This window comes from Ursus maritimus, unplaced genomic scaffold (genome assembly GCF_017311325.1).
Source record: "Ursus maritimus isolate PB19 unplaced genomic scaffold, ASM1731132v1 scaffold_2, whole genome shotgun sequence".
In the NCBI taxonomy this organism is placed as follows: domain Eukaryota; kingdom Metazoa; phylum Chordata; class Mammalia; order Carnivora; family Ursidae; genus Ursus; species Ursus maritimus.
The window spans coordinates 41,078,181-41,090,500 of NW_024424452.1; the positions used below are offsets into that span (position 1 = coordinate 41,078,181).

A 12,320-nucleotide genomic window follows, 5' to 3' on the forward strand; every position below is an offset into this window, starting at 1 on the left:
GGAGTTCAGGCCGCGACAGAAGGACGGAGGAGAGACGGGGTCGACTCGGGACCCAAACTTCCTTCGGCCCGGCCCGGCAGACGGCTGGGCGGGGGGGTGGATCTGTTCTCTGGCCTCCACCATCGTTCCACTTGGCCTCACCCACCTCTCCCCCACTGAAAACCCGTTAATGCAGCTCCTTTGACTCTGGACATTTAGTGAAAGTAAAAATAAGTTTCTAAGGCGTGAATTGGACAGTTGGGTACTTGTAGAGGGAGTTCTGGGAAGTCGGAGTGTAATGCAGCCTCTTATCCTCCTCTTCCCCCGATCTCCAGCATTTCTTTTGTCACCCTTTTTATGCCTGGGCCTTTCCCAAGACGGGAGGGGATAGCACCGCAGCTCGAGGCCTCGAGGTTGGGCTTTAAGAAGAACTTCCCAAAATAATTGTATAAGAATGGGTGGGTGAGCTGCGTGGTAGGGTGGCCTTTTCTGGAGTGCCTTGGAAACCAAACATCTGAACTGGTTTGTGAGGTAAAGTCCTGCCTGGAGGCAGGGAGCAGAGGAGGTGGCCTCACAGAGCCCGCACTGTGAGGCCATGAGGGCTGAGCTGTGAAGCCCAGCTCACCAAGTTGATTCTTGGAAAGAGTGGATTTGAACACCAGCGGGAGGGTGGGGGCTGGCGTGGAGGATCTCCGGAGGGGCTGGCACCCTGCGGGGCTCATGCTCTTGCGCAGTAGATCTAGGGAGGGGAGCCCAGGCGAGGAGCCCCTGGGGGGCCCCAGAGTTGGGCAGGGGTGCCCCCCTGGATTGGGGAGTTCACATAACATTAACAACAAGCTTTATGGCTTGAGTGGGAGAGGAGGTGAGAGGTGGGTTCTTGTCCCCCATCCCTCTACCCCAGGAACACGGACTGGGGGACCTGTGACATTGGGGGCTCTCGAGGGAGAGGCTCCTACTCTGTGGCACAGGTGACGGTTTTCGCCTTAAGAGAAATAGCAAACAGTTGCATAGGACTTATTGTGAGGCTGGCATTTTTGTCACCAGCTGATCTGAGCCTTCCTGTCCCCACCGAAATGAGATTCCCCCTTGACACCCACCCCTGAATTTGCCCTGCTTCCCCTTTCCTCTTCACTAAGCTAATTAAAACGGGAGGTTAATGACCAGAGAAGCCTTGGGGATTTGGCCAGGGTGGAAAACAAAGGACAGAAACAAGTGTGTGTGAATGGGGAGGGGGACAGCTGCTGAACGGGAAGGGGCAGATGAAGGAGTGGGGTGGGGGAGGCCGAGGTCCCTGCTGGACCCACCTCACAGATCCAACAAAGACAAATCAGCCCCCTGGGCGTGTTCATGCACCACGTGTCCATCCTTGGGGTCCCACTGATTCTCCAGACAAATACCCAAGGTGGGAGACGCAAACGTGAGGGTGTGCACCTGGAGGGCTGGCTGTGGGTGTGCGAGTGCACTTGGGGTCTGTGGCATGGGTGTGCGTGCTGGAGCGTGTGCCTGCAGAGTGTGTGGGGTATGTCCACGGCGGGGAGGGGACTGCCAGATTGCCCAGGTGGCACAGGAGCCCAGGGACCCCAGGGGTGGGCACCTTAGGAGCCAGGTTCCATGGGGCGGGGTTTCCATGAGTCCTTCCCTGGCTCCCCCCGGAGGCGGATGGCCGCCTTTGTTCAGGGGACTCTCCTCTTCTGCTGACACTTGTGCTGGCCAAGCTAGGTTTCTGCCCAAGGGCCCTCCTCTTCCTCCTTCCATCTGCCGGCCTGATCCAGAATTAAGGCCGAGGGGCTTACTTAAACAGTTTTGCTTGGAAAGAGATGGCTATGCCCCACCCATCACTGTCTGCCTTATGTCCAGAAAGGTGTGTGGGTGGCATATATCTCCACTCCAGGATCTTGGAGGATAGGACAGTCTTTCCTCTTCATCATCACCCCCCTCGCCCGGCCCCCTAGTGCTGGGCACACAGCCCTGCCCAGAGCTGAAGCTCAGTAAGGTCCTGTTGACTTAACTGCATGTTCGAAGCGTCATGGTGTCTGAGGCAGAACCAGGCCTCTGGGAGCACACATGCTGCTTGCTGGTTCTGCCCCCTGGGCAGTCACTGCCTGCTGAGCCTCGACTTCCTCGTCTCTTAAATGGGGAAGTAAGTCCCCAGCACAGTGCCTGTCTCCTCTTGCGTGTTCGGTCAGTGCGCGTGCTCTGGCCCTGGTTGCTCTCTCCTTGCAGGACTTCAGCTAGATTGTGGTCCTCGATAATTCATTGTCATTCATTTATTCTCTCAGCTAATGAGGGTGTGCCAGGCACCTGAGGAGACCTGGACCCACCGTGGGTCACTTGAAGCCAGTTCTAGATCTGGCCTTGCAGGAAAAAGATGGTCCCAAACAATCAGCACAGAATTCCTAAAATAATTCCTGTTGAGTACTGGAACGCAGGCAAACTCTGTCTCTCTGGCGTGCGAGTGCACACGCGGGCCGGCTCCTAGCCTCAGGCCCGAGGAACAAAGGACCCGTGGAGTTGTTGTGTTGGCTGTATGTGCAGCGCGTGTCTATGCACAACAGTATCTGTGTGCACGTGTGCGTGTCTGCGTGTCCACACGGGCACGAACACAGAGCCCAGGGTTCATGTGGACCCTGCAGGACAGGAACAGGGTGGGTGGTCCAGACTGTGCTTGTCTGTGTGTGGACCTGTGTCCCTTCTCTTTTCAGAGCAAACCTCCCAGCACCATGTATGCAAGTACCAAAGGACAGAGCACACATGTACCACCCGCCCCTCCCGGGCCCTATTCTCAGAGCCCCTAGGGAGGGAAGCCACACGGAGCCTGCCCCCAAGGCTGCCCCACAGAGCCGGCGGGCCATAATGGAGGGCATCCTAGCCGTCTCCCCCTCCTCTTCATCTGTCCGAGGCGGGTTCCTTGTCTCAATACTGCTTCCTAGGGGAAGTCCACCCTGCTATCCAAACACTGTGTTTCCTACCAAGAGTGCAGCCCGTTTGCTCTCTGTTGCTGGAACACATGAATTCACTAATTTAAATCAATGAGAATGCATTAAGAAAAATTCCGTAGGATACACAAAAGAAATCAGATTTGATCTCTGTCCTCAGCAAGACACAGAAACTAGCCTGTGTGACCCAGAGAATATGACCAAATAGGATTCGGCGTGAGGGCAAAACGGTCTTTGGGATTTTGAGGGCTACAGAGGTGGGGGAGTAAGGAGCCCCTGCAGGTCCTCCCGCTGTTGTGGACCAGTCTCCAAGGGCTCTGAAGCCCGGCCTGAGGTTTGGACCTGGACAGATGCCTCCGCCCTTCCCCTGGGCCCACTCCAGCACCCCCCTCACAGGGTCCCCTGCACTCTCTGATTTCCCTAGGGAGAGCAGCTCAGAGGGGCTGGGGTGGAGCCAGGGTCCCCCAGGACAGCTGGCTGACAGGGCCCCTGTGGGACTCAGGGCTGGACCCCGGCGTCCGGGAGGCGAGTGATACCGGAGCTGTGACAGTTGGTCCCCAGATTCCTCACTCAGTGGCGCCAGCTCTGGTTTCGGGCTGGGGAGAGGGCGGGGGAGGGGCACCTGGTGCCAGCCTGGGCTGGGTGCTCTCTCGGGGCAGGGAGGCAGAGGCCGTAAACATGCCCTTGCTGGGTTATAGAGGAGGGACTTTCCAGCCCCTCTCCATGCCAGGCACCAAGCTAGATACCAACAGGGGGTACTGATGCGTAAGACACAGCCTGGCGCGGGTGAATTAACGGATCTTAACCACGTGCTGGTTGCAGAGAATGTCATCGGCGGAATAGAAGTTGAGTGAATGAATGAATCAATCAATCAATCAATGAGTATTTGAACACGTTCGTCAATTATCTAATGGCCTCCTTTTACAGAGAAGGAGAACCCAGGTCCTGTGACTGTCTTATGCCTTCTGTTCCATCATGCGGTCTTTTTTAGGAAAGGGAAGAGGAAGTCAGAGAGAGGGATGGGAAGGGACTTGCCATTTCCCGAGTGCCTGTTGACTGCCAGACTCTCTTCTTGGCCTTCACAGACTTGATCTCATTTCATCCTCTTCACAACTCCGTGAGGCTGGAAATGCCACCTCTGCCTCACATTAGGGAACTACGGTTCAGAGAGATTAAGTAACTAGCTCAGATCACACAGCTGATAAGTGGACCCTCCGGTGTTGGGAGCTAGATCTACCTGACTGCAGGCTTAAGACCACAGAGGGACAACAGTGACACCCAGTGAGTGCCTGGAGGCAGGGAGTGGTCATCGAAGCTGGAGCACTTTGGTGAGGCTTCCCGGAGGAAGTGGACTGGAGTCCCTAAAGGATGAGTGAGGTTACCGCAAAGGGAGAGGACTGGAGGGACGACTGGAGATTGGTGCCAGAGGTGCCCAGGGAGGCCTGCTGGTGGGGCAGGTGGAGCTTGCCTGGATCCCAGAGCAGGGCGCAGGTGGAGGACCAGCGTCTTTGAACCTTGACCACGCGGTGGCGCTGCAGGCCGACTGCTGGCAGCAGCTCCAGTCTGGACTGGACACTAGGGCCCAGATGTTTCTTCCCTGCCTGCCGGGGCTCCATGCCCAGCCCTGCCTCCTCAGGTGTCACCTGGGGCTTCCACCTTGCCCTTTGAGGGCGGGGCACCCACACACGGAGACCAGTCTGTTTCAGACTCAAGGTGAAAACCCAGGTGGCTGAGGCTGGGCACGCCCACAGCCACACCAGCTGCCTGGGTCATCCTGAGCCCCCTCCAGCTGCTTAAAACTGGCTTCATGTCCTGCTGCCCTCCTGAGTCCCTGGGACACACTGTTTGAGGGACGGGCTAAGGAAACCAACATTTGATCCCAGCTGACCTGGGTCTGAAGGGGCGTACGACAGTAATACGTACCCAAGAAGTTAATTGTTTTTATCCAGTTAATAGATGCTGGACACTTGCTGTGTCAGGCACTGTTGTAGGCACTGGAGACACAGCACTGAACAAGGCAGGTGACGGCACTCCCGTGGAGCCCATGTTCTGTAGGGGAGGGGACACCGACAATAGACAAGGTCATCGTGTAATTCCTGGTAGCGGTGGTCGCTATGAAGACAAATACAGCAGGATATTGGGTCGAAGGCTGTGAGGTGGGTACTTACTCCCGGTGCTCCCGCCCCCTCCATCCCCATCCCCTCCCTCTGTCCCATGTCCTCCAGGCCTTTCTCCAGCAGCCCCTGCGGGGGAACGGGAGCCCTGGGCTGGGAGGACTGGGTCTGCCAGTCCGGACCTGCTCCTGCCCCAGCTCCCTGCTTCCGAATCCGAGTCGGCCAGGATTCCGGCCTTCCCCTACCTTGCTCCCGTCCAGCCCATCAGCCAGACCTCCCTGCTACATCTCTGGACACTTCCCAAACCCATCGGCTTCCCACCCCTGCTGCTACCCGCTGAGGAAGCTGGCACCATCTCCAACCTGCAGCCCCCTCCACTCCTACCTCGTCCCCCCCAGCTCCATTCCGCATCGTGGCCAGAGAGGTCATTTTAAAAATGAACTGGATCCTGAAACTGCCCTTCTTAAAACCCTGCATTAGCTCCCCACTGCCATGAGATTCAACACCAAACTCCTCAGTGTGGTTTAGAAGGCGCTTCCGTTCTGGCCCTGCCCACCTGTCCACCTGGCTCTGTGCTCCCTCCCCTTCTCCACTCCAGCCTTCCTTCAGGGCTTCAAGCGCACCCAGCTGTGGCTCCCTGACCCTTTACCTGCCTAATGCTTGTTCATCGCGCAGGACTCAACCTCAACGTCAGTTTCCCTGGGAAATCTGCCGTATCGTTCACTACCCTGTATTACAGCCGTCTGTTTACGCGTCTGTCTCCCCTGTCCACTGGGTGCTCCTTGAGCAGAGGGACTGGATGTAGCCCACTCCTGTTCCCCAGCTGCAGGCCCAGCGCCTGGCACACACGACGCGCTCGGTGCGTGTCTGCTGTTTGGAAGCTGGACATGCTCACTCACACTCCCCCAGCCCGCCAACCCCACCAAATATTCAACTTGACCCTCTGCTTTTCCATCTCACCTCTCCCCCTTCTCAACCAGCTCCATCCCTCTCCTCCCCTCACCGGGGCCCTCACGGTCCTCCCTCGTCTGGTCTCCAAGGGGGTGCTGTCTGGCATGGACTCTCACCCAATCCTCCTCTCTGGTACCTAGTCTGGGGCTCAGGCACAGCAGGAACTCAATAACGCACTGACTCACGCTGTGACCTCTGACCGCTGGCCCCGCTGCTGTTCTCTGTGCCTGGAGCCCTCTCTCCCCAACTTGTCCTTCAGAGCTGAGCTCGGGGCCCGTGTCCTCTAGGACGTCTTCCTGACCACGCAGACCACCCTGTCTGCTGTGGTGCCCAGTACTTACCCCTCCGTTAGCACTTAGCACGGCGCTCAGGCAAAGCCCGCTTCTGTGTTCTGGAAGCCGCAGAGACTGAACCCCCAGGCCGGGACATGTCTCTCCAAAGCCTCGTGCAGGGGAGGCACATGGTAAAGGTTTGTTGAGTGAATGACTGAGTGAGTAAAAGGAAGAAATTACTTTATGATACTGAACATGTCAGCCTCTGTCTTTGGGCCTCAGTTTCTTTTTCTGTAAAGTGGAGGCAGGAGAGCGTAGAACAGCGATGTGCTTGTTTATATTTATCAGAGCCCGGGTTTGTGGCAACTGCCAGTTCCCAAGGTGTGACTTCCCTCGCCGCTGCTGATTTCAGTGTGGACGGTGGGCTAGCAGGGGCGAGCGACAGGAGGCACACTGGCTTGGCCCCGATGTCTCCACAGCATGCTCTAGTTCCACTGTCCCCGCACAGGGGCCCCTGTCAGGAGCCCAGGGGCACTCGGGCTGCTCCACACTGTCCTTGCATCCCCAGCACCCCCAGTCACCTCTTGTGTCCAGCCCCAAGGTGCGGACAAGGACACCCAGGCTGCCTGGGGCCCTTCTTGCCATTCACTGGGGGCACTTCCATGCTCTCCCCGCAGCCCTCGCACACCCCTCCAGGCCAGGCCCCAACAGCAGACTACTCTGCTCTCCCCGGGCTTCTGGACTGACCCCGGCACTGTGTCCAGTCTGTTTTTCTCTTGCGTGACCTCTGACCTCTGACCCTGCCGGCCCCGCCCTTCTTCTCCAAACTGTTTAGTCCCTGGCTGCTCCTTTTCCGGCTCCCCTCCAGCGTCACAGGCCAGCTGCTCCAGTGCCGGCAGCCCCCTCCTCTGTCGCACACTTCTGCCCAGTTGTTCCAGAGGAAGCCGGCGGTCCTCCGGCCTGGGCAGCAGGCGGTGCAGCCGCCGGCCACCTGCGGGCCCTCTGCAAATTCCTTCTCTCTCTGAACCTGCTTCCCCATCTATAAAATAAGATAATAGCCACAATTACCCTTTGGGATTGTTGTGTGATCAGTGGGAAGAGGCGTGTAAACTCACAGGACTCCGAGCCCAGCAAGTGCTTAATAAATACTCGGACTCACCTTCGTCATCCCTTCCTCCGGGAGGCCTGCTCCGGAGCGGCAGGCTGGCTGGGGTGCTGGTTCTCTGCCCCCTGGCATCCTGAGCTGCCCCCCAAGCTTCCCCGCAATGTCACAGCTGGTTCTGCGAGGGCCCCAGCCTTCTGGGGCACAGGTGCAGAATACAGGGGAAGGAGCGGAGGAAGGAGGGGGGACTAGCCCCCCCAACTCCCGTGGGCAGGGACCCGCCCACCAGTCGCAAGGCCAGCAGGTGGCGCCCGCGCCCGCGGGGCTCGGCCCCTGGCCACCTCCCTGCCCCGGCAGAAGTCCCCGCGGGGCCGGCTGGGCCGGCGGGGCGGGTCCTCAGGCCGCCTGGCAGGGACAGACGTTTCCGTAGGAGTGCCCAGCCTAACTTGGCGGGAAGGGAGTGCGGGCTGGGGGAAGGGGCCTGGCTGAGGGGCTCGGGGCACAGATCCTGTGGCGGCCGTGAAAGGGGAGGCCATTCAATCAGTGAGTCAGAAGCTGAGATGGGGGGTGGGGAACACTGTGGTGAAATCAATCAGTGAGAGGACGGGGAGGCCCGGTTTCCATGGCAACGGTAGTGTTTGTGGCAAGCCCGGGACTCCTGGGTCCCCAGGCCTGTGAGCAGTGATTCACCACAGGAAGGGGAAAGTTTCGGAAGGACTGGGTGCTGCGGCGGCCCGGATGCCCTGTGGTTCCTTCTCAGGGCTCAGCACGCGCTCCCCCGAGAGAGTGGAGGCCTAGGCCAGGGCTCTGCTAGACACCCAGTGGGGAGCTGAGCCCCCGACAAGGGGCGGGCCCCCTGCTCCTCATTGCAGTTGCACAAGGTCCTCTGGGATTACTGTTACTCCAGTTTATAGAAAAGGAAACAGTCACCCTGGCCGGGGAAACATGGCAGGACATGAGTACCGGAGCCAGGATTGGAACCCAGATTAGTCTGACTCCAATCGTGCTTGTGAAGACCCAGAAAGCAGAAAAAGAAGAACAGGGGCGAGGAAGTTAGGGTGTGGCTAAGACCCAGGATGAGATGGGAAGGGGCCCTCCATCTCGCTCGGCCCCCCTGCCTGCCCTGCCCCGTGTGAGCCCCGCACAGACAGGGAGGGAGGCTGGCATGGTGCTTGGCCTGATGTGGGCCAGAGACTGGGCTTCAGCCTCCCTCCCTCTCCTCCAAGCCCAAGAAAGCAGTCCCCAAGTCTGGTCCAGCCAGCATCCCCCATCACATTCCCTGTCCCCTGGTCCTGGGGGCAAGAGAGAGAGAGTGTGTATGTGGGGGGGGAGGGCATCATATCTGCCCTGGGAGTTCCCGTCTCTCTGCTGCTGGCAGGACTGTTTCATTCTCAATAAGCCATGGGGCCCCCACAATTTCAGTATGAAAGGGGTATCCCCTCCAACCCCCCAGGCCCTTGGTGATGGCATGCAAGAGGGAAGCCCAGCCCTTCCCCATCTCTTCCCCTGCAGCGGAAGGGACAGAGGCGGGAAGGGCCTTGGGACTCTTCCAATCCAGTCCTCCTCTCGTCTTGCACATAGAAAACCGAAGCCCGTAGAAGGAGAGCAAGTTTTCCAAGGTCACAGAGTGAATTAGTGGAAGAGAAAACTAGACCCTCTAACTCCTGATTCTACATTCTCCGATCCCAGGAAGAATATTCTTGAATTTGGCCCTGGGTTCTCAGGACGGAGTCAGGTGGATGAATGAACAGAGGGAGAGAGATTAGCAGGGATAACTGAGTGTGGTACAGCACGTGGGGAGAATGTGCCCGGCTCGTGCCCCGCCTAGCTACCATGTGACCTCAGGAACGGTGGAGGGGAGATCATCAGAAAGACCGCGTTAGTCAGGGGTGTCAACGTCTGGGGTCAATGTGGAGTGTGTGATCTCGGGCAAATCACTTCCCGTCTCTGAGCCCCAGGGCTAACCTACCGCTGGGGTTGCAGGGAGGATGGACTAAAGGGCAGTCAGGTCCTTATGAATTACAGGGTGCCATGAATGTTCTCGGCTGTCAGGGAAGGCCAGGCGTGTCCTGTGGAACGGGGAGATAGAGCTGCCCTGCAGTGCAGAGGGAGGGACAGGCCAGGTGCTGACCCTTGACCCTCAGGAGAGCAAGGAAGGAGTACGAATGTTTGCTGTGTTCAGTAGGAGCACCCATTCCCCCCCCCCCCGGGGCTGGGGGGGCAGCAGGTTGCTGCAGACCCCGGGGTTGCCCAGAGGCTGTGGGAAGCTGAGGGCTAATTAGCTCTCCCTCCCTAATTGGACTTAATTGCCTCCTTGCGATCAGCAATTAGGAGGCTGCATCACTCCGCACAGGGAGGGTGACACCCCGGTGGGGAGTGGTCAGGACTCCCCTTCGGGAAGGGAGGGAGGCAGGCGGCCCCCTAGGGAAGTTGCCCCATGCCTGGCCCCTTAAGCTCCTGTGAGCCTAGGGCTAGGAGCCTCGAGGCCTCTCATCTAGACTGTGGCTTCTCGGGCCTCAGTTTCCCCACTCTCAGGGGCTGATTTTTCGGCCCAGAGGAGATGTGGGACCTGGGCCCAGACCTCCCCTGGGTCCTCTGCAACTTTGGGGTGGACAGCCAGGGGGTTGGGGTTGGAAGTATGGGCTTGGAAGCCAGCTCCACCACTCACTGGCTATGTGACCTTGGACCCATTGTGCTTTGTTTTCTTTTCTTTTTTTTTTTTAAAGATTTTATTTATTTATTCGACAGAGATAGAGACAGCCAGCGAGAGAGGGAACACAAGCAGGGGGAATGGGAGAGGAAGAAGCAGGCTCATAGTGGAGGAGCCTGATGTGGGGCTCGATCCCATAATGCCGGGATCACGCCCTGAGCCGAAGGCAGACGCTTAACCGCTGTGCCACCCAGGCGCCCCTTGTGCTTTGTATTCTTACCTTGAGCATGGAGTTGATGTGGCACCGGGCTGGCTCGTAGAGTATGCAGCTCGGGATCTCGGGGTCATGAGTTCAAGCCCCACTGTGGGTGTAGAGAGTACTTAAAATCTTTTTTTAAAAAATTTTTAAAAAGATTTTATTTATTTGAGAGAACACAAGTTGGGGGGAGGGCGGGGGGAGCGGCAGAGCGAGAGGGAGAAGCAGACTCCCCACTGAGCACGGAGCCCGATGCGGGGCTCGATCTCAGGACCCTGGGATCATGACCTGAGCCGAAGGCAGACGCTTCACTGAGCCACCCAGGCGCCCCCAAAATAGAATTTTTAAAAAATAGAATAAAATCAAATAAAATGGGGCTGATAATAACCATCCCTCCCTCAAAGGGTAACGCTGAGGAGCAGGTGGGCAGCAGACCCGTGCTACTCAGAACAGGGCCTGGGGCTGCGAGCCCTCGGTGTTAGCCGTTATTAGCACATCCCCATTCCGGACCTCAGCTTCTTCATCTGTAAAATGACAGACGGCCGTGGTACTTACTGAAAAATGCCTGGGTCCCACCCTGGACCAAGCACGGAGTCAAAAATCTGGAACCTCGGGCATTGGCAGTTTTAAAAGCCCCCTCTCCCGAGTGACTGTGACTCCCAGTGAGGCTGGAGACCACTGGATGGAAGGTTACCCCCCCTCCCAGCCTTGACCCCTGAATACTCTCAGATAAAGCACTCCACCCCCAGCCCCCCTGCCCAGCAGCAACGCAGGACCCAGATGGCTGCGTGGCCCTGGGTCAGCACCTGTGCGCTGCCAGAAGCAGGTCCCTCCCACTCACTTGGACTGAGTCTTCCTCTATAAAGTGAGAATAATGACCCCGCTGTGTTCGCCTCCCAGGGCTGCCTGGAGATAGTGTTTCACTGGAGATAGAGCCTGCTATAAATGTGGGCGATTATATTGTTCCTTCTGCAATAAACGTATTGAGGGCCTAGCGTGTACCCCATCTCCTTTATACACGTGACTACTGAATTATTAGCTCCTGGAGAGATCGGGCTGAGCCATCAGACGAGTCGGGTGCTTGGGCCAACCTCTTTCGTTAGCTCCTGCTTGGAGTTAAATCAGCCAATGAATGGAGAGAACCTGGAGCAGGCCCTGACACTGAGAGGGAGAGCGCTCTACGCTCTACGAACAGGAACCCCTGGGCTGGGTGTGGAGAGCGGCCTGGCCAGCTGGGCAGAGCGTGGGCACGACTCCTTGGGAGGAAGGCATGCGGGGTGTGTGGTGAAGACTGGGTGCGTGGAAAAAGCAGAGAGGCTGAGCACCTGGGGAGTGCCGGTTCATGAGACGCCCCCCGTTCCATGCTCAGGCGCTGTGCCAGGACCCACCCAGCCTCCCCTCTCGGGGTTGCCCTAATGCGGGCGAGACAGAGGCACCCACAGAGAGCGTCCCTGTGTGTGATCAGAGATGCTGGGGGCTTAGCGGGACGCCTAGCCAGCCTTGGTGGCACTTTCTGCTGAGCCTGGGGGTTGAGGAGGAGTTGGTCAGAGGGCAAAGCACTGCCAAGTTCAGGCAGATTAGTCTAGAAGTAACAGAGAGGTTGGGATTGCTGGGATCTACAGGGCAGGATGGGATGCCCGGGGCCCTGAGGGGCTTTACAACCCAGGACATGGAATTTGGACTTTATCCCCAGTACCGTGGGGCACACTGTGGTTCGAAGTCTTGTGGAAACATGTTGAGGTTTACAGTTTGGAAGGATGGCTGTGATTTGGGGGAGGAGAAAGGGGTCACAGAGGTAAGGGTGCAGGCAGGGATGGAGAGAGATTCTAGAGGTAGGGTCCACAGTCTGTGGGTGCTCCCTGGCCAAGGGAAACATGAAGACCTCTGTCTGATACCAGCAGTGGGGGATGGCGGGTATGGAAACCCCGGCCTCGACCCTGGAGTGGGGATGCTTGGAGGCAAGGGCCCAGGGCCTGCCTCTCCGTTTCCCTGGCCTTACCAGGACAGACTGGGCATCCCTGGCCAGGAGATACCCTGTCGGGGCAGGCCTGCCCGGATCT

The 12,320-nt window shown here is 58.1% G+C and overlaps 1 long non-coding RNA gene across 1 annotated transcript; it reads right to left on the minus strand.

The window, feature by feature from the left end:
• Positions 1-3,821: 3,821 nt before the first annotated feature.
• Positions 3,822-7,285, minus strand: LOC103668358. The gene is made up of 3 exons (XR_569996.2): positions 6,322-7,285; positions 4,839-4,964; positions 3,822-4,071 (listed from the first exon to the last, which is right to left on the minus strand). It is a non-coding gene; the product is annotated as an uncharacterized LOC103668358 (long non-coding RNA).
• Positions 7,286-12,320: the final 5,035 nt, after the last annotated feature.